The sequence below is a fragment of the Manihot esculenta genome, chromosome 13, assembly GCF_001659605.2.
Source record: "Manihot esculenta cultivar AM560-2 chromosome 13, M.esculenta_v8, whole genome shotgun sequence".
Lineage (NCBI taxonomy): Eukaryota > Viridiplantae > Streptophyta > Magnoliopsida > Malpighiales > Euphorbiaceae > Manihot > Manihot esculenta.
This window is the reverse complement of record NC_035173.2, coordinates 25,043,932-25,067,746: the sequence shown is the minus strand read 5'-3', so window position 1 is coordinate 25,067,746 and position 23,815 is coordinate 25,043,932.

Genomic DNA, 23,815 nt, shown 5'->3' with positions numbered 1-23,815 from the left:
TTGACACGCAGATCAGACAGCTAAGGAACAAGGAGATTCCAATGGTGAAAGTGTTATGGAACCACCATAATCTCGAAGAGTGCACCTGGGAGACGCGGGAGTCTATGCTCCAGCAATATCCATATTTGTTTTGAGGTTAGTTTTCTCCGTTTCATGTTTTTATTGTGTGTTTTAGGAACATCCGAGGACGAATGTTCTTAAGGAGGGGAGAATGTAATACCCGGCATGTTCCGACATCAGAATTCCTATCGTTCGGTGGAATCGAGGATGTCAGAGCATCCCTGAAGGGAGAGTGGAGGTTTTCTAAAATGTATTTAGCTGTTTTAAGCTTTTGTTTTAGCAAAGGAATAAGTTTTGAAGAAACAAGGCTAAGGAAAGTTTTGCCACTTTCGGCCCCCTAAAGTGTAAGTTCGGCCGCCTAAAGTAGCTCATGTTCGGCCCCCTAAACTCAATGTTCGGCCCCCGAACATGATGAGGTGTTACATGTAGCTTTGGCCACCGAACGTGAAGCGGTGGTTCACTTTTTTTAAGTGGATATGACCGACTATGGAGGTGCTTAAGCTCTCCTTTGGGTCAGGAACAAGCACATGTTTCCCCTTGGTGATTTTCTTGAGTTTCTAATCAAATCTTTCAAAGAAAAATAAGTTTATGGTGAGTTTTAACTAGTTTTGAGAAGTTGTGGAGTTTGAGAACTTGTGAAGCTTGAATCTTCATTTCTTCAAGTTTGGGGTCACGCCAGCCTTTGTTCTTCAAAGGGTAAGAGTGAATCCTTTGTTTTTATTATGTGTTAAATGAGTTTGATGATGGGAAAGGGGAGTTGTGCTTGAGTATGCATAAGTTGTCCATATTAGGGTGTATGGATCCTATGCTTTGTGTATGGTTGTTGTGTGTTGTTTGTTGGAGTTTAATTTATTTGAAGCTCCTTTATGCTTATTGAAGTGTTTATGCATGTTTTAGAAGGGTTAAATGCATGTGTTGAGGTCTGAGCAGGTGATGGAGGGATTGGCAGGCGTCCTTGTGCACGAAACTGAGTTCTGGATGAACTCAGGTTCGGCCCCCGAAAGTCCAAGTTAGGCCGCCGAACATGCCTGACTTTCGTCTCTGGAAGGGACATTCGGCCGCCGAAGGTGCCCCCGAAAGTGCCCTGTCCAGCCTTCCTTTGCATGTTTTCTATGTTTGGTCTAAGGTGTTTTAAGGGGTTTTAAGGGGAGATGTTTAGCGGTATGTCCGAGTATGTTTGGTCCCTCATTTGAGTCTATCTGTGTAGGCACAGAGCAGAGGAACCAGAGAGAGCAGCAGTGAGTACTGCTCCAGAGTTTTTAGAGCCTGCAGAGTCAGTCAGTTCAGATAGCCAGAGGTGAGTGGAACTAAACTTAATGCTTTTTGAATTGATCAAAGACATGTTTTAACATATCTCATGCATCATGATTATGCCATAAGTTAATTGCATTAGTATCCACGAATATGTTGCATTGCATTGTTATTTGTTGATGTGGGTAAATGCTGAATGATCCCATAGTCACAGACAGGAAGACCAGGAGCCTTTGACTACGCCCTGGCACGTATAGCAAAGACCAGGAGCCTTTGACTACGCCCTGGCAGGTATATAGCAAAGTCCAGGAGCCTTTGACTACGCCCTGGCAATGGTAAGTTTACAGGTGTTATATACACATATACATATATGACAGGAAGACCAGGTGCTCGATTCTACGCCCTGGCACAGAGTTACTGGGACTATGTGGTGACAGGTTTACTCTTGATGTGGCTTGTCTGTGATATGGTGCATTTCATGAGATCATATTTTACTGAGATGTTTTACTGTTCTACTCACTGGGCTATAGAGCTCATCCCACTCCCTTAACCCCAGTTTTGCAGGTTCAGTGTACAGTGTACAGGGACAGTCCAGCAGAGTACAGGAAGAGTAAAGAGATCTGTAATAGCTTAGAGTGGACATGTAATATTAAAGAGATGTAATAGTTGTTGCTTGACCTAGTGATGTATATGTTTTGTACATGATCTGTATCTGTATATATGTTTTTCTGTATGTGAAAACCAGGCTTAACAGGTATGAGTTAACCCATCTAGAGCAAGCTCTAGTCAGGGATACAGAGTACAGAGTACAGGAGTACAGAGTACAGAGATAGTGCATGCACAGGTTAAGCCTTGGTTCAGAAAAGAGTTTTATTTTCACATAAAATGTATGATCATGTATGAGTGTTACAGGTACACAGAGAGTATAGCAGGCTTGCTACGGGTTCTGGCGGCCTTAAGCCGACCTGAATCCTAGCGCCGGTGACGGTCCTTTTTGGGGTCGTTACAGAGAGAGTTGAAGAAAGCATACTTAGGGAAGAGAGTTTTAATTATATTGCGTTTTAGTTCCAATTTTATGATTGAGACTAACCCTACTAATGAATTGCCTAGTTCTTTTTCTAAGTTATTGCAGGATTTTGCGGATGTATTTTCTGAGGTGGTGCCATCTAGGTTACCACCCATTAGGAGAATAGAACATCAAATCGATTTTGTTCCTGGAGCTCAGATTCCAAACTGTCCAGCTTACCGGAGTAATCCTAAGGAGACGAAGGAATTGCAAAAGCAAGTTGATGAGTTGCTAGCTAAGGGACATATCAGGGAGAGCCTCAGTCCATGCGTAGTACCTGTTTTGTTGGTTACAAAGAAAGCTGGAACAATGCGCATGTGTATTGATTGTCGTGCGATCAACAAAATCACTGTAAAGTATCGCCATCTTATTCCTAGATTAGATGATATGCTTTAAGAATTATGTGGTGCTGTTTTCTTTACAAAAATTGATTTGAAAAGCGGTTATCATCAAATTAGGATGAAGTTAGGTGATGAGTGGAAAACTACCTTTAAGAAAAAATATGGTTTATATGAATGGTTAGTGATGCCTTTTGGCTTAACTAATGCACCTAGCACATTTATGAGATTGATGAACCATGTTTTGCGTGATTACCTAGGTAAGTTTGTGGTTGTGTATTTTGATGATATATTGATTTATAGTCGAAACATGGATGACCACATAAGGCATGTTGAACTTGTTTTACAGAAGTTGCGTGAACATGAATTGTATGCTAATATTAAGAAATGCACATTTTGTACTGATAGTGTCATATTCCTAGGATTTATTATTAGTTCACATGGAGTAGAGGTAGAGATTCAGTGTTTGTTGTTGTAGATCGCTTTAGTAAGATGGCACATTTTATTCCATGTCATAAAACTGATGATGCAACGAACATAGCTGATTTGTTTTTCAAGGAAGTAGTCTGTTTGCATGGTATACCTAGGACTATTGTTTCTGATAGAGATTCTAAGTTCCTTAGTCATTTCTGGCGTGTTTTGTGGGGGAAATTGGGTACTAAACTTTTATTTTCTACTACTTGTCATCCACAAACAGATGGCCAAACTGAAGTTGTTAATAGGACTTTAGGAACTATGCTTCGTGCTGTTGTGGGTAGAAACTTGAAAACTTGGGAAAAATGTTTGCCATATGTTGAATTTGCTTATAATCGCGCTATCCATTCTTCTACTGGTTATTCACCTTTTGAGATTGTGTATGGTTTTAATCCATCAACTGTATTAGATTTAATGCCTTTACCTTTGAACGAGCTGTCTAATTTAGATGGAAAAGCGAAGGCTGAAATGGTTAAATCAATACACTTGAAAGCGCGTGAGCATATTGAGAAGCACAACAAAATGTATGAGAAATAGGCCAATAAGGGTCGCAAGAAAGTTGTATTCAGACCAGGTGATTGGGTTTGGATCCATATGCGAAAGGAGAGGTTTTCGAATCAAAGGAAATCAAAACTTGATGCACGAGGGGATGGACCATATCAAGTGCTGAAATGGATCAATGACAATGCATGCATAATTGATCTGCCAGGTGAGTTTGGTGTAAGTGCTACCTTTAATGTTTCTGATTTGTCTCCTTTTGATTTTGGTACAGATTTGAGGACGAATCCTTTTCAAGAGGGAGGGGATGATGTAAGCACGACCAACAACACTAAAAATGATGAGCTAGCATTGCCTCAAGGACCAATTACAAGGTTAAGATCCAAGAGGTTGAAGGAAGCACTTCAAGGATTCATGAAGGAATATGTTGAAGCTTTGCAAGTTCATTTTGAAGTTGAAGAACAATATGACCATTCCAAGTCAATTAGGCCGAATGTGTCTGTAATACCCGGCTTGAGTTCGGCACCGGAAGTGTTGTCGTCCGGTGGACTCCGGGATGTCGGAAACCTTTAGAGGGTAGGAGCTATGAGTTTCTCAAGAAATGTTGTGTGATTTATTGTGTTACAGGTAAATGGAACCAAGTTTTGAGTTGAATGAACCAAGGCAGAGGAGCCAAGTTCGGCCGCCGAAGATAAGTTCGGCCGCCGAAAGTGCCCAATATTCGGCTTCCGAATTCAGGTTCGGCCCCCGAATGTTGCATGGTTTTGCACGCGATCCGGCAGCCGAAGCTGAGTTGCTTAGCCAGCAGTTTTGTATCCCTTAGTCAGCATTTTGGACAGGTGTTATGTCCAACTTGGTGCCAGAAGCTTGGCCACGTCTTCCCTGGTTTATTTGCTGAGTTTGAGCAGCTCCTGCAGAGTGTTTTGATAAGTCACAAGGTTTTGACTGTTATGAAGCAAAAAGCTCCGTTTATGCGAGTGTGAGAGTTTGAGGAAAGTTGGTCCGTTTTCCTTAGTTCAGAGTGTTCAGCTTCTTGTTACAGGAGGTAAGTACTGCTCTTGAACCTGTTTATGTGTTTTCTGAAGGTTTTATGGAAGTTAAGGGAGAAAGATGCAGGTTTAAGTGAGAAGTAGTGGTTGTGATGAGTTATGCATGTATACATGTTTCTGTGTTATGTTTGATTTGTTGTTTGGGGTTATTAGATAGTTTTGGACCCCTGTAATCATATACGTGAGTATATGTGGTTTGAGTGGTTGAAGGGAAGGAGAAGATGGTTTGCCGTGGAAGCTGAGTTCTGGATGAACTCAGGTTCGGCAGCCGAAGGTTCATTCGGCCGCCGAACCTCTTGCATGGTGGCTTGGCTGCCACAGTCTGTTTTGCATGTTCGGCTCTGTTTGGGGGATTCGGCCGCCGAAGGTGCCGCCGAAGGTGCTTGAGTTTCGTCTCTGGAGAGGACTTTCGGCCGCCGAACCTGCCGCCGAAAGTGTCCTGTCCAGCTTTCTTTTGCATGCTTTGCATGGAGAGTTGAGTGAGTTAAGGGGATTCTTGGGGAAGTTTAAGAGAGTTAGTTCTACGCTTGTTTGGTCCCTCATTTGAGTCCATCTGTATAGGTACAGACCAGAGGAACCAGAGAGAGCAGCAGTAAGTTCAGAGCCTGCAGAGTCAGTCAGTCCAGATAGCCAGAGGTGAGTGGAACTAAACTTATGACTTTTAATTGAACCACAAACTGCTTTTAGCATATCTCATGCATCATGTTTATGCCATAGGTTGATTGCATTAGTATTCACGAATATGTTGCATAGCATCGTTATTTGGTGATGTGAGTGAATGCTGAATGATCCAATAGTCTCAGACAGGAAGTCCAGGAGCCTTTGACTACGCCCTGGCAGGTAAAGCGAAGTTCAGGAGTCTTTGACTACGCCCTGGCAGGTATAGCAAAGTCCAGGAGCCTTTGACTACGCCCTGGCAATGGTAAGTACAGAGGTGTTATATCCACAGATACATATATGACAGGAAGACCAGGTGCTCGATTCTACGCCCTGGCACAGAGTTACTGGGACTATGTGGTGACAGGTTTACTCTTGATGTGGCTTGTCTGTGATATGGTGCATTCCATGAGAGCATAATTTACTGAGATGTTTTACTGTTCTACTCACTGGGCTATAGAGCTCATCCCACTCCCTTAACCCCAGTTTTGCAGGTTCAGTGTACAGTGTACAGGGACAGTCCAGCAGAGTACAGGAAAAGTAAAGAGATCTGTAATAGCTTAGAGTGGACATGTAATATTAAAGAGATGTAATAGTTGTTGCTTGACCTAGTGATGTATGTTTTGTACATGATCTGTATATGTATATATGTTTTCCTGTATGTGAAAACCAGGCTTAACAGGTATGAGTTAACCCATCTAGAGTAAGCTCTAGTCAGGGATACAGAGTACAGAGTACATGAGTACAGAGTACAGAGATAGTGCATGCACAGGTTAAGCCTTGGTTCAGAAAAGAGTTTTATTTTCACAGAAAATGTATGATCATGTATGAGGTTTACAGGTTTACAGGTACACAGAGAGTATAGCAGGCTTGCTACGGGTTCTGGCGGCCTTAAGCCGACCTGAATCCTAGCGCCGGTGACGGTCCATTTTGGGGTCGTTACAGATTTGGTATCAGAGCCCTAGGTTCACATGATCAGACCTATAGAGACAGTGTTGGGCTCAGACAGGTTAGAAGTGGTCAAGCACAATAGGAAATCATGTCCACTAGAATAGGGTCGTGAGTCCTATCTGTTATGATATGCCATGAGTGTTGCATGTGTATGATTTCTATGTGATGTTTATGTGCTAAAGTGGTATGTTATATGTTGTGTTTCCAGCGTAAAGATGCGAGGAACTCGTCGATCAGCTCGATTGACTAGAGTCCCACCAGAGAATGAGAGACCAGCTGCTCGTCCTCCTGCATTGCCAAGGGCAAGGTCTCAGAGATCTAGCAGGGAAGGTACGTCAATAGACCCTAGAAGGTCTGTCGACGAGAGCAGAAGAGGAACAGCTAGGGGAGGAGGATCAGAGGAAAGGAGGGAAGCTCAGTCTAGAGATGACAGCATGGGTATAGGCAGTTTTGAGGAAGGTATGGGAGAATCGCAGGGAGGTGCTCAGACCTCAGGTTTTGGCTATCCAGAGTATCCGATGGAAGGTATGTCGGAGTACTCGAGTTTTGTGCCATATCCTCCTTATATGCCTTATATGCCTTATCCTTACTATCCACCATATCCTATGTATCCCTCTTCCCCTACCCATCCAAGTGCAGCACACCTAGAGCCAAATGAACCAGTACTACCACCAGAACCAGTAGCCCCTGTTATTGACAGACATGAACCTAGCTCATCTGGAGGTAAAGTCCAAATGACGGAGTCCTTGACATTGGATGCTCCTAAATACAACACGGGAGATGATCCATTTGATTACCTCAGAGCAGTTAGGATGATAACCAGTGAATTGGGAGCAGATGATAGGAGAGCCATTGAGATGGCAGGTTTCACATTAAAATGCAAGAAAGCCAGAGAATGGTTTAAGAATTATGTGGAGCCTAGAATGGACAGCATGTCATGGGGAGAGTTCGCCAATGAGTTTGCAGGGTGGGCTTTTCCTGACAGTTCGAGGGAGATGAAAGTAATTGAATTCGAACAGCTGAGACAGACAGATGAGATGAGTGTTGATGAATTCACAGATAAGTTCCTGGATCTGCTTCAGTACGTGGGTCAAGCCTATGATACTGATCAGAAGAAAGCAAGGAGATATACTATGAGACTGCATCCCAGGTATGCTTCCTTGATTCTTCCAGCAGAAAAGGAGAGTTTCCATACCATCGTAGACGCAGCCAGGAAAATGGAAGCTAGTGCCAATATTCAGAAACAGTCAAAGGCACAGGCTTCGGGTTCTAAAGCCCCCATACCAAGCAGTAAAAGATGGGATAGAGCAAAAGGAACAAAGAGTAAGTTCTGGAGTAAAGTCAAGTCAGGTCTGGGAATAGGTAGTGGCTCAAGCTCTGGCACAGCTCCAGTCTGTAGACGATGCGGAAAACCACATGGAGGAGTTTGTCGGTTGGGATCTACAGCTTGTTTTCGATGTGGACAGGAAGGGCATATTGCTCGGGATTGTCCGCAGATGACTTTTGCACCATCCCAGCAGATGAGTTCAGGCAGTGTGGTACAGCCAGTTGTACGGCCAGTAGCTCCAGTCATGCCTCAGACGAGTGGCAGAGGTCGAGGGAGAGGGGTAGCCTCTACTTCAGCAGCAGGTTCCCGAGGTGGAAATCCGGTAGCCCCAGCACGGATTTTCACAGTGACACAGGAGGAGGCTAACACGTCGAACACAGTGGTGTCAGGTAATCTCATCATTGGGTGTTCAGATGTGTATGCTTTGATGGACCCCGGTGCTTCTCATTCCTTTATTGCTTCGAGAGCCATAGAGCGATTGGGTTTGATCAGTTCTGAGTTAGAGTATCCTCTCTGGGTCAGTGGACCTAGATGTGACCCATCAGTGGCAGTGTCAGTCTGTCGTTTCAGTCCAGTGTTTATCGAGGGTAGATACCTTCCAGCTGACCTTGTGGTTCTAGATTTGACGGATTTTGATGTCATTCTAGGGATGGATTGGTTATCTACATATAGTGCTACGTTGGACTGTCGAGAAAAGTTAGTAAGTCTCAGAGACCAGGATGGGTCAGAGTGTGTCTTCAGAGGAGACAGGAGAGGTACACCCAGAGGTATGATTTCAGCCCTTCAGGCTCGTCGTTTGCTTAGGAGGGGTTGTCAGGGGTTTCTAGCTCATGTGAGAGAGCTAGACAGTCAGGTGAGGGAACCAGCCACAGTACCAGTAGTCCGAGAGTTTCTCGATGTGTTCCCAGACGATTTGCCAGGACTACCACCTGATAGGGAGATAGAGTTTGAAATTGAATTACTGCCAGGTACCAGACCTATCTCTATTCCTCCCTACAGGATGGCGCCAGCTGAGTTAACAGAGTTGAAAGACCAGTTGCAGGACTTGGTAGATAAGGGTTTCATCCGCCCTAGTACCTCACCTTGGGGTGCTCCAGTGCTCTTTGTCAGAAAGAAGGATGGATCCCTCAGACTTTGTATCGACTACAAACAGTTGAACAAGGTCACTATCAAGAATAGGTATCCCTTACCTCGGATTGATGATCTATTTGACCAGCTAGCTGGAGCAGGTTGTTTCTCGAAAATAGATCTGAGATCTGGGTATCATCAGTTGAGAGTTAGAGAGGCAGATGTGCCTAAGACAGCTTTCCGGACCAGATATGGGCATTATGAGTTCTTAGTGATGCCGTTCGGGTTGACTAACGCCCCTGCAGCATTTATGGATCTCATGAACAGGGTCTTCAGTGAGTTTCTGGATCACTTTGTCATTGTGTTTATCGATGATATCTTAGTGTATTCCAGAGATGCAGAGGAGCATGCCCAGCATCTGAGGATCGTTCTGCAGACACTGAGAGAGCATGGTTTATATGCCAAGTTCTCGAAGTGTGAGTTTTGGTTACGGAGCATTGCCTTCTTGGGACATGTGGTATCAGCAGAGGGTATTGAGGTAGACCCCAAGAAGATAGAGGCTGTAGCTAACTGGCCCAGACCCATGACAGTGACTGAGATTAAAAGCTTTCTGGGATTGGCAGGTTACTACAGGAGGTTCGTTCAGAACTTCTCAAAGATAGCAGCTCCTATGACCAAATTGACTCAGAAGAACCAGAAGTTTATCTGGTCAGACCAGTGTGAAGAGAGCTTTGAGGAGCTCAAGAGGAGATTGACAACAGCACCAGTGTTAGCTCTGCCTGTCAGTAATGAAGAATTCACAGTGTTCTGTGATGCATCTCGAGTAGGATTGGATTGTGTATTGATGCAGAGTGATAGAGTAATAGCTTATGCTTCTAGACAGTTGAAGAAGCACGAGTTGAATTACCCTACCCATGACCTAGAGATGGCAGCAGTTATCTTTGCACTTAAGATGTGGCGGCATTACCTCTACGGGGTTAAATGCGAGATCTTCACCGATCACAAGAGTTTACAGTACATCTTAAGTCAGAGAGAGCTGAATTTGCGGCAGAGAAGGTGGGTCGAATTGCTCAGTGATTATGATTGTAAAATCCAGTATCATCCGGGTAAGGCAAATGTTGTCGCAGACGCCCTAAGCCGGAAGTCACTAGGCAGTTTATCCCATATAGCAGCAGAGCGGAGACCAGTTGTGATGGAGCTTTATAAGCTCTTTGACGAGGGATTACAGCTAGAGTTGTCTGGTACAGGTGCATTGATAGCACAGATGAGAGTGACACCTGTGTTTCTGGAGCAGATAGCTCAGAGACAGCATGAGGACCCTGAGTTGATGAAAATTGCCAGGACTGTTCAGTCAGGCAATAGTGTAGAGTTCAGATTTGACAGCAAAGGGATCCTTCGCTATGGGATTCGACTTTGTGTACTAGATAGGGGCAGTGTGAAGGAAGACATTATGAGGGAAGCTCATAATGCGAGGTATAGTGTTCACCCAGGAGCCACCAAGATGTATCAGGATCTGAAAAGGGTCTATTGGTGGCCAGCCATGAAGAAAGAAGTGGCGCAGTTCGTGACAGCCTGTGAGGTGTGTCAGAGGGTGAAATTAGAGCATCAGAAACCAGCCGGAATGCTTAACCCATTACCGATTCCAGAGTGGAAATAGGAGAACATAGCCATGGATTTTATAGTGGGTTTACCAGTAGCGTCCAACAGGATAGACTCGATATGGGTGATTGTGGACAGACTCACGAAATCTGCTCATTTTCTTCCAGTACGGAGTAACTATTCTGTGGATAAGTTGGCACAGGTCTATCTAGATGAGATAGTGAGATTACATGGAGTTCCAGTGTCTATAGTTTCAGACAGAGGACCTCAGTTTACCTCCCGCTTTTGGCGGAGTCTGCAAAGTGCGATGGGCACGAGATTGGATTTTAGTACTGCTTTCCACCCACAGACTGATGGACAGTCAGAAAGGACCATCCAGACCATAGAAGATATGCTTCGACTATGTGTGTTAGACTTTGGCGGTTCTTGGAGGCAGCATCTACCTTTGGTGGAGTTTGCCTACAATAACAGCCATCATGCGAGCATCGGGATGGCTCCTTATGAAGCTTTGTATGGGAGGAAGTGCAGATCCCCTGTTTGCTGGGAAGAGGTAGGAGAGAAGGCTCTTGCAGGGCCAGAGTTAGTAGACATTACCAGTAGAATGGTGCCCATGATCAGAGAGAGAATCAGAACAGCTCAGAGTAGACAGAAAAGTTATGCAGACGTTCGCAGAAAGCAGTTAGAGTTTCAAGAGGGTAATTGGGTGTTGCTAAAAGTGTCTCCAATGAAAGGAGTGGTTCGTTTTGGAAAGAAAGGTAAATTGGCTCCACGGTACATTGGACCCTTTGAGGTGTTGCAGAGGATCGGAAATGTGTCGTATAAGCTGGATTTACCTGCTTCTATGGAGAGAATTCACCCGGTATTTCATGTTTCTATGCTACGACAGTTTGTGTCAGATCCAACTCAGGTTCTGAGCGAGCCTGAGGTGGAGATTCATACGGATCTCACCTATATAGAGCAGCCAGTGCGGATTCTGGACACGCAGATCAGACAGCTAAGGAACAAGGAGATTCCGATGGTGAAAGTTCTATGGAACCACCATAAGCTAGAAGAGTGCACCTGGGAGACGCGGGAGTCTATGCTCCAGCAGTATCCATATTTGTTTTGAGGTTAGTTTTCTCTGTTTCATGTATTAATTGTGTGTTTTAGGAACCTTCGAGGACGAATGTTCTTAAGGGGGGGAGAATGTAATACCCGGCTTGAGTCCGGCACCGGAAGTGTTGTCGTCCGGTGGACTCCGGGATGTCGGAAACCTTTAGAGGGTAGGAGCTATGAGTTTCTCAAGAAATGTTGTGTGATTTATTGTGTTACAGGTAAATGGAACCAAGTTTTGAGTTGAATGAACCAAGGCAGAGGAGCCAAGTTCGGCCGCCGAAGATAAGTTCGGCCGCCGAAAGTGCCCAATATTCGGCTTCCGAATTCAGGTTCGGCCCCCGAATGTTGCATGGTTTTGCATGCGATCCGGCAGCCGAAGCTGAGTTGCTTAGCCAGCAGTTTTGTATCCCTTAGTCAGCATTTTGGACAGGTGTTATGTCCAACTTGGTGCCAGAAGCTTGGCCACGTCTTCCCTGGTTTATTTGCTGAGTTTGAGCAGCTCCTGCAGAGTGTTTTGATAAGTCACAAGGTTTTGACTGTTATGAAGCAAAAAGCTCCGTTTATGCGAGTGTGAGAGTTTGAGGAGAGTTGGTCCGTTTTCCTTAGTTCAGAGTGTTCAGCTTCTTGTTACAGGAGGTAAGTACTGCTCTTGAACCTGTTTATGTGTTTTCTGAAGGTTTTATGGAAGTTAAGGGAGAAAGATGCAGGTTTAAGTGAGAAGTAGTGGTTGTGATGAGTTATGCATGTATACATGTTTCTGTGTTATGTTTGATTTGTTGTTTGGGGTTATTAGATAGTTTTGGACCCCTGTAATCATATACGTGAGTATATGTGGTTTGAGTGGTTGAAGGGAAGGAGAAGATGGTTTGCCGTGGAAGCTGAGTTCTGGATGAACTCAGGTTCGGCAGCCGAAGGTTCATTCGGCCGCCGAACCTCTTGCATGGTGGCTTGGCTGCCACAGTCTGTTTTGCATGTTCGGCTCTGTTTGGGGGATTCGGCCGCCGAAGGTGCCGCCGAAGGTGCTTGAGTTTCGTCTCTGGAGAGGACTTTCGGCCGTCGAACCTGCCGCCGAAAGTGTCCTGTCCAGCTTTCTTTTGCATGCTTTGCATGGAGAGTTGAGTGAGTTAAGGGGATTCTTGGGGAAGTTTAAGAGAGTTAGTTCTACGCTTGTTTGGTCCCTCATTTGAGTCCATCTGTATAGGTACAGACCAGAGGAACCAGAGAGAGCAGCAGTAAGTTCAGAGCCTGCAGAGTCAGTCAGTCCAGATAGCCAGAGGTGAGTGGAACTAAACTTATGACTTTTAATTGAATCACAAACTGCTTTTAGCATATCTCATGCATCATGTTTATGCCATAGGTTGATTGCATTAGTATTCACGAATATGTTGCATTGCATCGTTAGTTGGTGATGTGAGTGAATGCTGAATGATCCAATAGTCTCAGACAGGAAGTCCAGGAGCCTTTGACTACGCCCTGGCAGGTAAAGCGAAGTCCAGGAGCCTTTGACTACGCCCTGGCAGGTATAGCAAAGTCCAGGAGCCTTTGACTACGCCCTGGCAATGGTAAGTACAGAGGTGTTATATCCACAGATACATATATGACAGGAAGACCAGGTGCTCGATTCTACGCCCTGGCACAGAGTTACTGGGACTATGTGGTGACAGGTTTACTCTTGATGTGGCTTGTCTGTGATATGGTGCATTCCATGAGAGCATAATTTACTGAGATGTTTTACTATTCTACTCACTGGGCTATAGAGCTCATCCCACTCCCTTAACCCCAGTTTTGCAGGTTTAGTGTACAGTGTACAGGGACAGTCCAGCAGAGTACAGGAAAAGTAAAGAGATCTGTAATAGCTTAGAGTGGACATGTAATATTAAAGAGATGTAATAGTTGTTGCTTGACCTAGTGATGTATGTTTTGTACATGATCTGTATATGTATATATGTTTTCCTGTATGTGAAAACCAGGCTTAACAGGTATGAGTTAACCCATCTAGAGCAAGCTCTAGTCAGGGATACAGAGTACAGAGTACATGAGTACAGAGTACAGAGATAGTGCATGCACAGGTTAAGCCTTGGTTCAGAAAAGAGTTTTATTTTCACAGAAAATGTATGATCATGTATGAGGTTTACAGATTTACAGGTACACAGAGAGTATAGCAGGCTTGCTACGGGTTCTGGCGGCCTTAAGCCGACCTGAATCCTAGCGCCGGTGACGGTCCATTTGGATACAGAGTACAGAGTACATGAGTACAGAGTACAGAGATAGTGCATGCACAGGTTAAGCCTTGTCAGAAAAGAGTTTTATTTTCACAGAAAAATGTATGATCATGTATGAGGTTTTACAGGTACAGGTACACGAGAGTATAGCAGGCTTGCTACGGTTTCTGGCGGCCTTAAGCCGACCTGAATCCTAGCGCCGGTGACGGTCATTTTGGGGTCGTTACAGATTGGTATCAAGCCCTAAGTTCACATGATCGGACCTATAGAGACAGTGTTGGGCTCAGACAGGTAGAAGTGGTCAAGCACAATAGGAAATCATGTCCACTAGGATAGGTCTTGAGTCCTATCTGTTATGATATGCCATGAGTGTTGCATGTGTATGATTTCTATGTGATGTTTATGTGCTAAAGTGGTATGTTATATGTTGTGTTTTCCAGAGTAAAGATGCGAGGAACTCGTCGATCAGCTCGATTGACTGGAGTCCCACCAGAGAATGAGAGACCAGCTGCTCGTCCTCCTGCATTGCCAAGGGCAAGGTCTCAGAGATCTAGCAGGGAAGGTACGTCAATAGACCCTAGAAGGTCTGTCGACGAGAGCAGAAGAGGAACAGCTAGGGGAGGAAGATCAGAGGAAAGGAGGGAAGCTCAGTCTAGAGATGACAGCATGGGTATAGGCAGTTTTGAGGAAGGTAGGAGATCGCAGGGAGGTGCTCAGACCTCAGGTTTGGCTATCCAGAGTATCCGATGGAAGGTATGTCGGAGTACTCGAGTTTGTGCCATATCCTCCTTATATGCCTTATATGCCTTATCCTTACTATCCACCATATCCTATGTATCCCTCTTCCCTACCCATCCAAGTGCAGCACACCTAGAGCCAAATGAACCAGTACTACCACCAGAACCAGTAGCCCCTGTTGTTGACAGACATGAACCTAGCTCATCTGGAGGTAAAGTCCAAATGACGGAGTACTTGAAATTGGATGCTCCTAAATACAAACACGGGAGATGATCCATTTGATTACCTCAGAGCAGTTAGGATGATAACCAGTGAATTGGGAGCAGATGATAGGAGAGCCATTGAGATGGCAGGTTTCACATTAAAATGCAAGAAAGCCAGAGAATGGTTTAAGAATTATGTGGAGCCTAGAATGGACAGCATGTCATGGGGAGAGTTCGCCAATGAGTTTGCAGGGTGGGCTTTTCCTGACAGTTCGAGGGAGATGAAAGTAATTGAATTCGAACAGCTGAGACAGACAGATGAGATGAGTGTTGATGAATTCACAGATAAGTTCCTGGATCTGCTTCAGTACGTGGGTCAAGCCTATGATACTGATCAGAAGAAAGCAAGGAGATATACTATGAGACTGCATCCCAGGTATGCTTCCTTGATTCTTCCAGCAGAAAAGGAGAGTTTCCATACCATCGTAGACGCAGCCAGGAAAATGGAAGCTAGTGCCAATATTCAGAAACAGTCAAAGGCACAGGCTTCGGGTTCTAAAGCCCCCATACCAAGCAGTAAAAGATGGGATAGAGCAAAAGGAACAAAGAGTAAGTTCTGGAGTAAAGTCAAGTCAGGTCTGGGAATAGGTAGTGGCTCAAGCTCTGGCACAGCTCCAGTCTGTAGACGATGCGGAAAACCACATGGAGGAGTTTGTCGGTTGGGATCTACAGCTTGTTTTCGATGTGGACAGGAAGGGCATATTGCTCGGGATTGTCCGCAGATGACTTTTGCACCATCCAGCAGATGAGTTCAGGCAGTGTGGTACAGCCAGTTGTACGGCCAGTAGCTCCAGTCATGCCTCAGACGAGTGGCAGAGGTCGAGGGAGAGGGGTAGCCTCTACTTCAGCAGCAGGTTCCCGAGGTGGAAATCCGGTAGCCCCAGCACGGATTTTCACAGTGACACAGGAGGAGGCTAACACGTCGAACACAGTGGTGTCAGGTAATCTCATCATTGGGTGTTCAGATGTGTATGCTTTGATGGACCCCGGTGCTTCTCATTCCTTTATTGCTTCGAGAGCCATAGAGCGATTGGGTTTGATCAGTTCTGAGTTAGAGTATCCTCTCTGGGTCAGTGGACCTAGATGTGACCCATCAGTGGGCAGTGTCAGTCTGTCGTTTCAGTCCAGTGTTTATCGAGGGTAGATACCTTCCAGCTGACCTTGTGGTTCTAGATTTGACGGATTTTGATGTCATTCTAGGGATGGATTGGTTATCTACATATAGTGCTACGTTGGACTGTCGAGAAAAGTTAGTAAGTCTCAGAGACCAGGATGGGTCAGAGTGTGTCTTCAGAGGAGACAGGAGAGGTACACCCAGAGGTATGATTTCAGCCCTTCAGGCTCGTCGTTTGCTTAGGAGGGGTTGTCAGGGGTTTCTAGCTCATGTGAGAGAGCTAGACAGTCAGGTGAGGGAACCAGCCACAGTACCAGTAGTCCGAGAGTTTCTCGATGTGTTCCCAGACGATTTGCCAGGACTACCACCTGATAGGGAGATAGAGTTTGAAATTGAATTACTGCCAGGTACCAGACCTATCTCTATTCCTCCCTACAGGATGGCGCCAGCTGAGTTAACAGAGTTGAAAGACCAGTTGCAGGACTTGGTAGATAAGGGTTTCATCCGCCCTAGTACCTCACCTTGGGGTGCTCCAGTGCTCTTTGTCAGAAAGAAGGATGGATCCCTCAGACTTTGTATCGACTACAAACAGTTGAACAAGGTCACTATCAAGAATAGGTATCCCTTACCTCGGATTGATGATCTATTTGACCAGCTAGCTGGAGCAGGTTGTTTCTCGAAAATAGATCTGAGATCTGGGTATCATCAGTTGAGAGTTAGAGAGGCAGATGTGCCTAAGACAGCTTTCCGGACCAGATATGGGCATTATGAGTTCTTAGTGATGCCGTTCGGGTTGACTAACGCCCCTGCAGCATTTATGGATCTCATGAACAGGGTCTTCAGTGAGTTTCTGGATCACTTTGTCATTGTGTTTATCGATGATATCTTAGTGTATTCCAGAGATGCAGAGGAGCATGCCCAGCATCTGAGGATCGTTCTGCAGACACTGAGAGAGCATGGTTTATATGCCAAGTTCTCGAAGTGTGAGTTTTGGTTACGGAGCATTGCCTTCTTGGGACATGTGGTATCAGCAGAGGGTATTGAGGTAGACCCCAAGAAGATAGAGGCTGTAGCTAACTGGCCCAGACCCATGACAGTGACTGAGATTAAAAGCTTTCTGGGATTGGCAGGTTACTACAGGAGGTTCGTTCAGAACTTCTCAAAGATAGCAGCTCCTATGACCAAATTGACTCAGAAGAACCAGAAGTTTATCTGGTCAGACCAGTGTGAAGAGAGCTTTGAGGAGCTCAAGAGGAGATTGACAACAGCACCAGTGTTAGCTCTGCCTGTCAGTAATGAAGAATTCACAGTGTTCTGTGATGCATCTCGAGTAGGATTGGATTGTGTATTGATGCAGAGTGATAGAGTAATAGCTTATGCTTCTAGACAGTTGAAGAAGCACGAGTTGAATTACCCTACCCATGACCTAGAGATGGCAAGCAGTTATCTTTGCACTTAAGATGTGGCGGCATTACCTCTACGGGGTTAAATGCGAGATCTTCACCGATCACAAGAGTTTACAGTACATCTTAAGTCAGAGAGAGCTGAATTTGCGGCAGAGAAGGTGGGTCGAATTGCTCAGTGATTATGATTGTAAAATCCAGTATCATCCGGGTAAGGCAAATGTTGTCGCAGACGCCCTAAGCCGGAAGTCACTAGGCAGTTTATCCCATATAGCAGCAGAGCGGAGACCAGTTGTGATGGAGCTTTATAAGCTCTTTGACGAGGGATTACAGCTAGAGTTGTCTGGTACAGGTGCATTGATAGCACAGATGAGAGTGACACCTGTGTTTCTGGAGCAGATAGCTCAGAGACAGCATGAGGACCCTGAGTTGATGAAAATTGCCAGGACTGTTCAGTCAGGCAATAGTGTAGAGTTCAGATTTGACAGCAAAGGGATCCTTCGCTATGGGATTCGACTTTGTGTACTAGATAGGGGCAGTGTGAAGGAAGACATTATGAGGGAAGCTCATAATGCGAGGTATAGTGTTCACCCAGGAGCCACCAAGATGTATCAGGATCTGAAAAGGGTCTATTGGTGGCCAGCCATGAAGAAAGAAGTGGCGCAGTTCGTGACAGCCTGTGAGGTGTGTCAGAGGGTGAAATTAGAGCATCAGAAACCAGCCGGAATGCTTAACCCATTACCGATTCCAGAGTGGAAATAGGAGAACATAGCCATGGATTTTATAGTGGGTTTACCAGTAGCGTCCAACAGGATAGACTCGATATGGGTGATTGTGGACAGACTCACGAAATCTGCTCATTTTCTTCCAGTACGGAGTAACTATTCTGTGGATAAGTTGGCACAGGTCTATCTAGATGAGATAGTGAGATTACATGGAGTTCCAGTGTCTATAGTTTCAGACAGAGGACCTCAGTTTACCTCCCGCTTTTGGCGGAGTCTGCAAAGTGCGATGGGCACGAGATTGGATTTTAGTACTGCTTTCCACCCACAGACTGATGGACAGTCAGAAAGGACCATCCAGACCATAGAAGATATGCTTCGACTATGTGTGTTAGACTTTGGCGGTTCTTGGAGGCAGCATCTACCTTTGGTGGAGTTTGCCTACAATAACAGCCATCATGCGAGCATCGGGATGGCTCCTTATGAAGCTTTGTATGGGAGGAAGTGCAGATCCCCTGTTTGCTGGGAAGAGGTAGGAGAGAAGGCTCTTGCAGGGCCAGAGTTAGTAGACATTACCAGTAGAATGGTGCCCATGATCAGAGAGAGAATCAGAACAGCTCAGAGTAGACAGAAAAGTTATGCAGACGTTCGCAGAAAGCAGTTAGAGTTTCAAGAGGGTAATTGGGTGTTGCTAAAAGTGTCTCCAATGAAAGGAGTGGTTCGTTTTGGAAAGAAAGGTAAATTGGCTCCACGGTACATTGGACCCTTTGAGGTGTTGCAGAGGATCGGAAATGTGTCGTATAAGCTGGATTTACCTGCTTCTATGGAGAGAATTCACCCGGTATTTCATGTTTCTATGCTACGACAGTTTGTGTCAGATCCAACTCAGGTTCTGAGCGAGCCTGAGGTGGAGATTCATACGGATCTCACCTATATAGAGCAGCCAGTGCGGATTCTGGACACGCAGATCAGACAGCTAAGGAACAAGGAGATTCCGATGGTGAAAGTTCTATGGAACCACCATAAGCTAGAAGAGTGCACCTGGGAGACGCGGGAGTCTATGCTCCAGCAGTATCCATATTTGTTTTGAGGTTAGTTTTCTCTGTTTCATGTATTAATTGTGTGTTTTAGGAACCTTCGAGGACGAATGTTCTTAAGGGGGGGAGAATGTAATACCCGGCTTGAGTCCGGCACCGGAAGTGTTGTCGTCCGGTGGACTCCGGGATGTCGGAAACCTTTAGAGGGTAGGAGCTATGAGTTTCTCAAGAAATGTTGTGTGATTTATTGTGTTACAGGTAAATGGAACCAAGTTTTGAGTTGAATGAACCAAGGCAGAGGAGCCAAGTTCGGCCGCCGAAGATAAGTTCGGCCGCCGAAAGTGCCCAATATTCGGCTTCCGAATTCAGGTTCGGCCCCCGAATGTTGCATGGTTTTGCATGCGATCCGGCAGCCGAAGCTGAGTTGCTTAGCCAGCAGTTTTGTATCCCTTAGTCAGCATTTTGGACAGGTGTTATGTCCAACTTGGTGCCAGAAGCTTGGCCACGTCTTCCCTGGTTTATTTGCTGAGTTTGAGCAGCTCCTGCAGAGTGTTTTGATAAGTCACAAGGTTTTGACTGTTATGAAGCAAAAAGCTCCGTTTATGCGAGTGTGAGAGTTTGAGGAGAGTTGGTCCGTTTTCCTTAGTTCAGAGTGTTCAGCTTCTTGTTACAGGAGGTAAGTACTGCTCTTGAACCTGTTTATGTGTTTTCTGAAGGTTTTATGGAAGTTAAGGGAGAAAGATGCAGGTTTAAGTGAGAAGTAGTGGTTGTGATGAGTTATGCATGTATACATGTTTCTGTGTTATGTTTGATTTGTTGTTTGGGGTTATTAGATAGTTTTGGACCCCTGTAATCATATACGTGAGTATATGTGGTTTGAGTGGTTGAAGGGAAGGAGAAGATGGTTTGCCGTGGAAGCTGAGTTCTGGATGAACTCAGGTTCGGCAGCCGAAGGTTCATTCGGCCGCCGAACCTCTTGCATGGTGGCTTGGCTGCCACAGTCTGTTTTGCATGTTCGGCTCTGTTTGGGGGATTCGGCCGCCGAAGGTGCCGCCGAAGGTGCTTGAGTTTCGTCTCTGGAGAGGACTTTCGGCCGTCGAACCTGCCGCCGAAAGTGTCCTGTCCAGCTTTCTTTTGCATGCTTTGCATGGAGAGTTGAGTGAGTTAAGGGGATTCTTGGGGAAGTTTAAGAGAGTTAGTTCTACGCTTGTTTGGTCCCTCATTTGAGTCCATCTGTATAGGTACAGACCAGAGGAACCAGAGAGAGCAGCAGTAAGTTCAGAGCCTGCAGAGTCAGTCAGTCCAGATAGCCAGAGGTGAGTGGAACTAAACTTATGACTTTTAATTGAATCACAAACTGCTTTTAGCATATCTCATGCATCATGTTTATGCCATAGGTTGATTGCATTAGTATTCACGAATATGTTGCATTGCATCGTTAGTTGGTGATGTGAGTGAATGCTGAATGATCCAATAGTCTCAGACAGGAAGTCCAGGAGCCTTTGACTACGCCCTGGCAGGTAAAGCGAAGTCCAGGAGCCTTTGACTACGCCCTGGCAGGTATAGCAAAGTCCAGGAGCCTTTGACTACGCCCTGGCAATGGTAAGTACAGAGGTGTTATATCCACAGATACATATATGACAGGAAGACCAGGTGCTCGATTCTACGCCCTGGCACAGAGTTACTGGGACTATGTGGTGACAGGTTTACTCTTGATGTGGCTTGTCTGTGATATGGTGCATTCCATGAGAGCATAATTTACTGAGATGTTTTACTATTCTACTCACTGGGCTATAGAGCTCATCCCACTCCCTTAACCCCAGTTTTGCAGGTTTAGTGTACAGTGTACAGGGACAGTCCAGCAGAGTACAGGAAAAGTAAAGAGATCTGTAATAGCTTAGAGTGGACATGTAATATTAAAGAGATGTAATAGTTGTTGCTTGACCTAGTGATGTATGTTTTGTACATGATCTGTATATGTATATATGTTTTCCTGTATGTGAAAACCAGGCTTAACAGGTATGAGTTAACCCATCTAGAGCAAGCTCTAGTCAGGGATACAGAGTACAGAGTACATGAGTACAGAGTACAGAGATAGTGCATGCACAGGTTAAGCCTTGGTTCAGAAAAGAGTTTTATTTTCACAGAAAATGTATGATCATGTATGAGGTTTACAGATTTACAGGTACACAGAGAGTATAGCAGGCTTGCTACGGGTTCTGGCGGCCTTAAGCCGACCTGAATCCTAGCGCCGGTGACGGTCCATTTTGGGGTCGTTATAGTGTCCTTATTGACAATTCAAATTTTGTATTTATAGTGGGTAGCTATTTAGTAGTTGGTAGTCAACCAGTAGTGGATAGTTATTTGGTAGTGGATAGTTAACCAATAGTGGGTAGTTATCCAGTAGTGGATAGTGGCATAGATCATGGATCCATGCAGAGTAGTGGGTAGTGGCATAGATCATGGGTCCATGCCTAGTAGTGGGAAGTGGCAAAGATCATGGGTCTTTATTTATGTTATATAAAGCATCTCTTTTTCCATATTGTAGACAGATTATCAATTATTCAATACAATTGCTTTATGCGATTCTTATTTGAGAGCTTAAGAGAGATCTTGGTTCTTGACACTGCATCACGAATAAGGTTCGATACTAACTTGTATGTTTCTTATTCTTGCTGTTTTTAAAATCAATCAGTTATAAGTGTTCTTAATTGCATGTTAATTAAGGGTGCTTTAGATTGGAGAATTGTTTTCTGAACTAAGTTCTTTTTACTAGGGTATGTGTCGTTTCAGTCTCTAATAGGCTGGGGTTCCGCATCAAATTTCATGCTTGATTCCATTATTGCTTTGTTATTTTGATCAAATTGGCCACTTGATTCTTGATTGCAAGGTAATATATTGTTAGTTTGAATAGTTTTAAGTCCGTAATTGCTTAGATTGTTCAAACATAAGAACACTTGGTGTAAAAACTAAGGAAATTGTATGATCTAGCAACATCTCATGCGTTTGGAGGATTGGCTCTCTCTATCTCTTAATGCAATTGACAGTTGGTTTGATGCCTAAGGCCCAAGGACCTTCCTTGGCAACTTGTTGATTAGTAATTAATTAGAGGACGTTTCCTAATTGGTTTATGATTAAGGAGAGACATGGTGGTGAGAAGTGTTTTCCATCTCCATAACTAATCTATTGAATCAATCAAAAGAACATAAGTTTCAATGATCAATCCAAACAACTGAAATGGATCCAACTCTTCAACTAGATCTTTTTCATTATTGATTTTCTTTATTTTAATTATTTGCTTTCTCTTATTGCTTTCTGTTTTAGATCTCTTGAATCAATCTCAAAATCTCCCCCCCCCATTTTACTTTTAGTTTATTTGCTTTCAGTTTATCTCGTTTCAGTTATTTGCTTTTAATCAATTGTCTTGGGTTTGATAAGAAAGATAGGTAAGTTTTCAATTCTCCGTGGATTCGATCCTTTACCACTATCTGCAGTAGTAATATTGTTGATAATCGAAAAGGTTATTTTTGACTGGTTTCGACAACCGCAAGTCAGGTAGTTTGGCCAAAGCATCTTTTGAGCGTATTTAGGCCATTTTTCACAATTTTACCATTTTACACCATTTTCTGCAAAATAAGATCAAAATCACAAAATTAGATAGAAAATGTGTAATTTAACATCAATAATAATATAAAAAATGGGCGTAATTTTGTTTTGATCACTAGCCTCATCCCTCATCTTTGCCAAACGAAGAATGAGGTCAATGAGTTGGCATTTGAGTGCAACTATATGCCCACAAGCATCACCGGTCGTCACGAGATTCTCCTCACAGCGGGCTTCATCAATTTGCAGGTCCATCGAGTTCTAGTGGGACTGATCCCAAGCATTGATCTTCATATATATGCCAAGCGCCTAGCAAAAAGATACAGCAAATAGAGTAAGAACACAGCAAAACTAAAGCAAACCTAAAGAAAGTTAAGTAGCTAACCATGAGGAGCATCTCTCAGAGACTGTCTTCTAGCTGTTCCTGGGACCATGATCGGAAAGCCACCTGTTGCTTGGTGAAGCAGGCCAGATGGCTGGCGAGAGTGAGAAAACGTGGATCAGAGACATCAGATATCCCGCCAAAAATCTTTTCCCGCAATAGCTCAGCCACAGAGGTCATTGTTAGGAAACCCATATATTATTGCAACCCAAATATGCAGCGAAAAAATAAAAATCTCTAGTTTCCTTCACAGGATTCGAGTGATTCGTTTATTTCGAAAGAAAGGATAAGAGACTAACCTGTTAGATTCGATAAGAAGATACAATCCCGGACTCAAGGTGCTTCTTTTGAAAGGAACACCCTCAATAGTATCCACACGAATGTCTTTTACCCTTCTAGAGTACTAGCTCTCTCAAAGATGAATAAGCTATGTGCTTTTCCAATCCACAGCTCAAAACGATTTCTCCAAAAATGTTACCCCCATAATTCGTAGCAGGAGTTTTATACATTTTAAGTCTTTTTGTTTTCCCACAATTCTTTTCGCAAAAAAGTTGTATTTATCACCCACTATCACAATCTCACAGATACTCAAATATCTTACGTGACAGTTTGTTTTGATAAGGAAAACTGAAAATTTTTTATCTATCACAGTTACAGATAGACTGCAGAACTTTTAAATATTATTATCTTATAATAATAATTAATATTAATAATAACATCTTTATTATTATTAATTATACTAATGGGCTTTTAGCCCATTAATATAACACATCAATAGCGTTCTTTTATGTGTGACCCAATAGGCTCACATTAATTGGCAATAGGTCCAGTCCCACCAGACCCATAAATCATAAGTGGCCTCTAGCAATACATTATGACTACCCAACTAATATGAGGA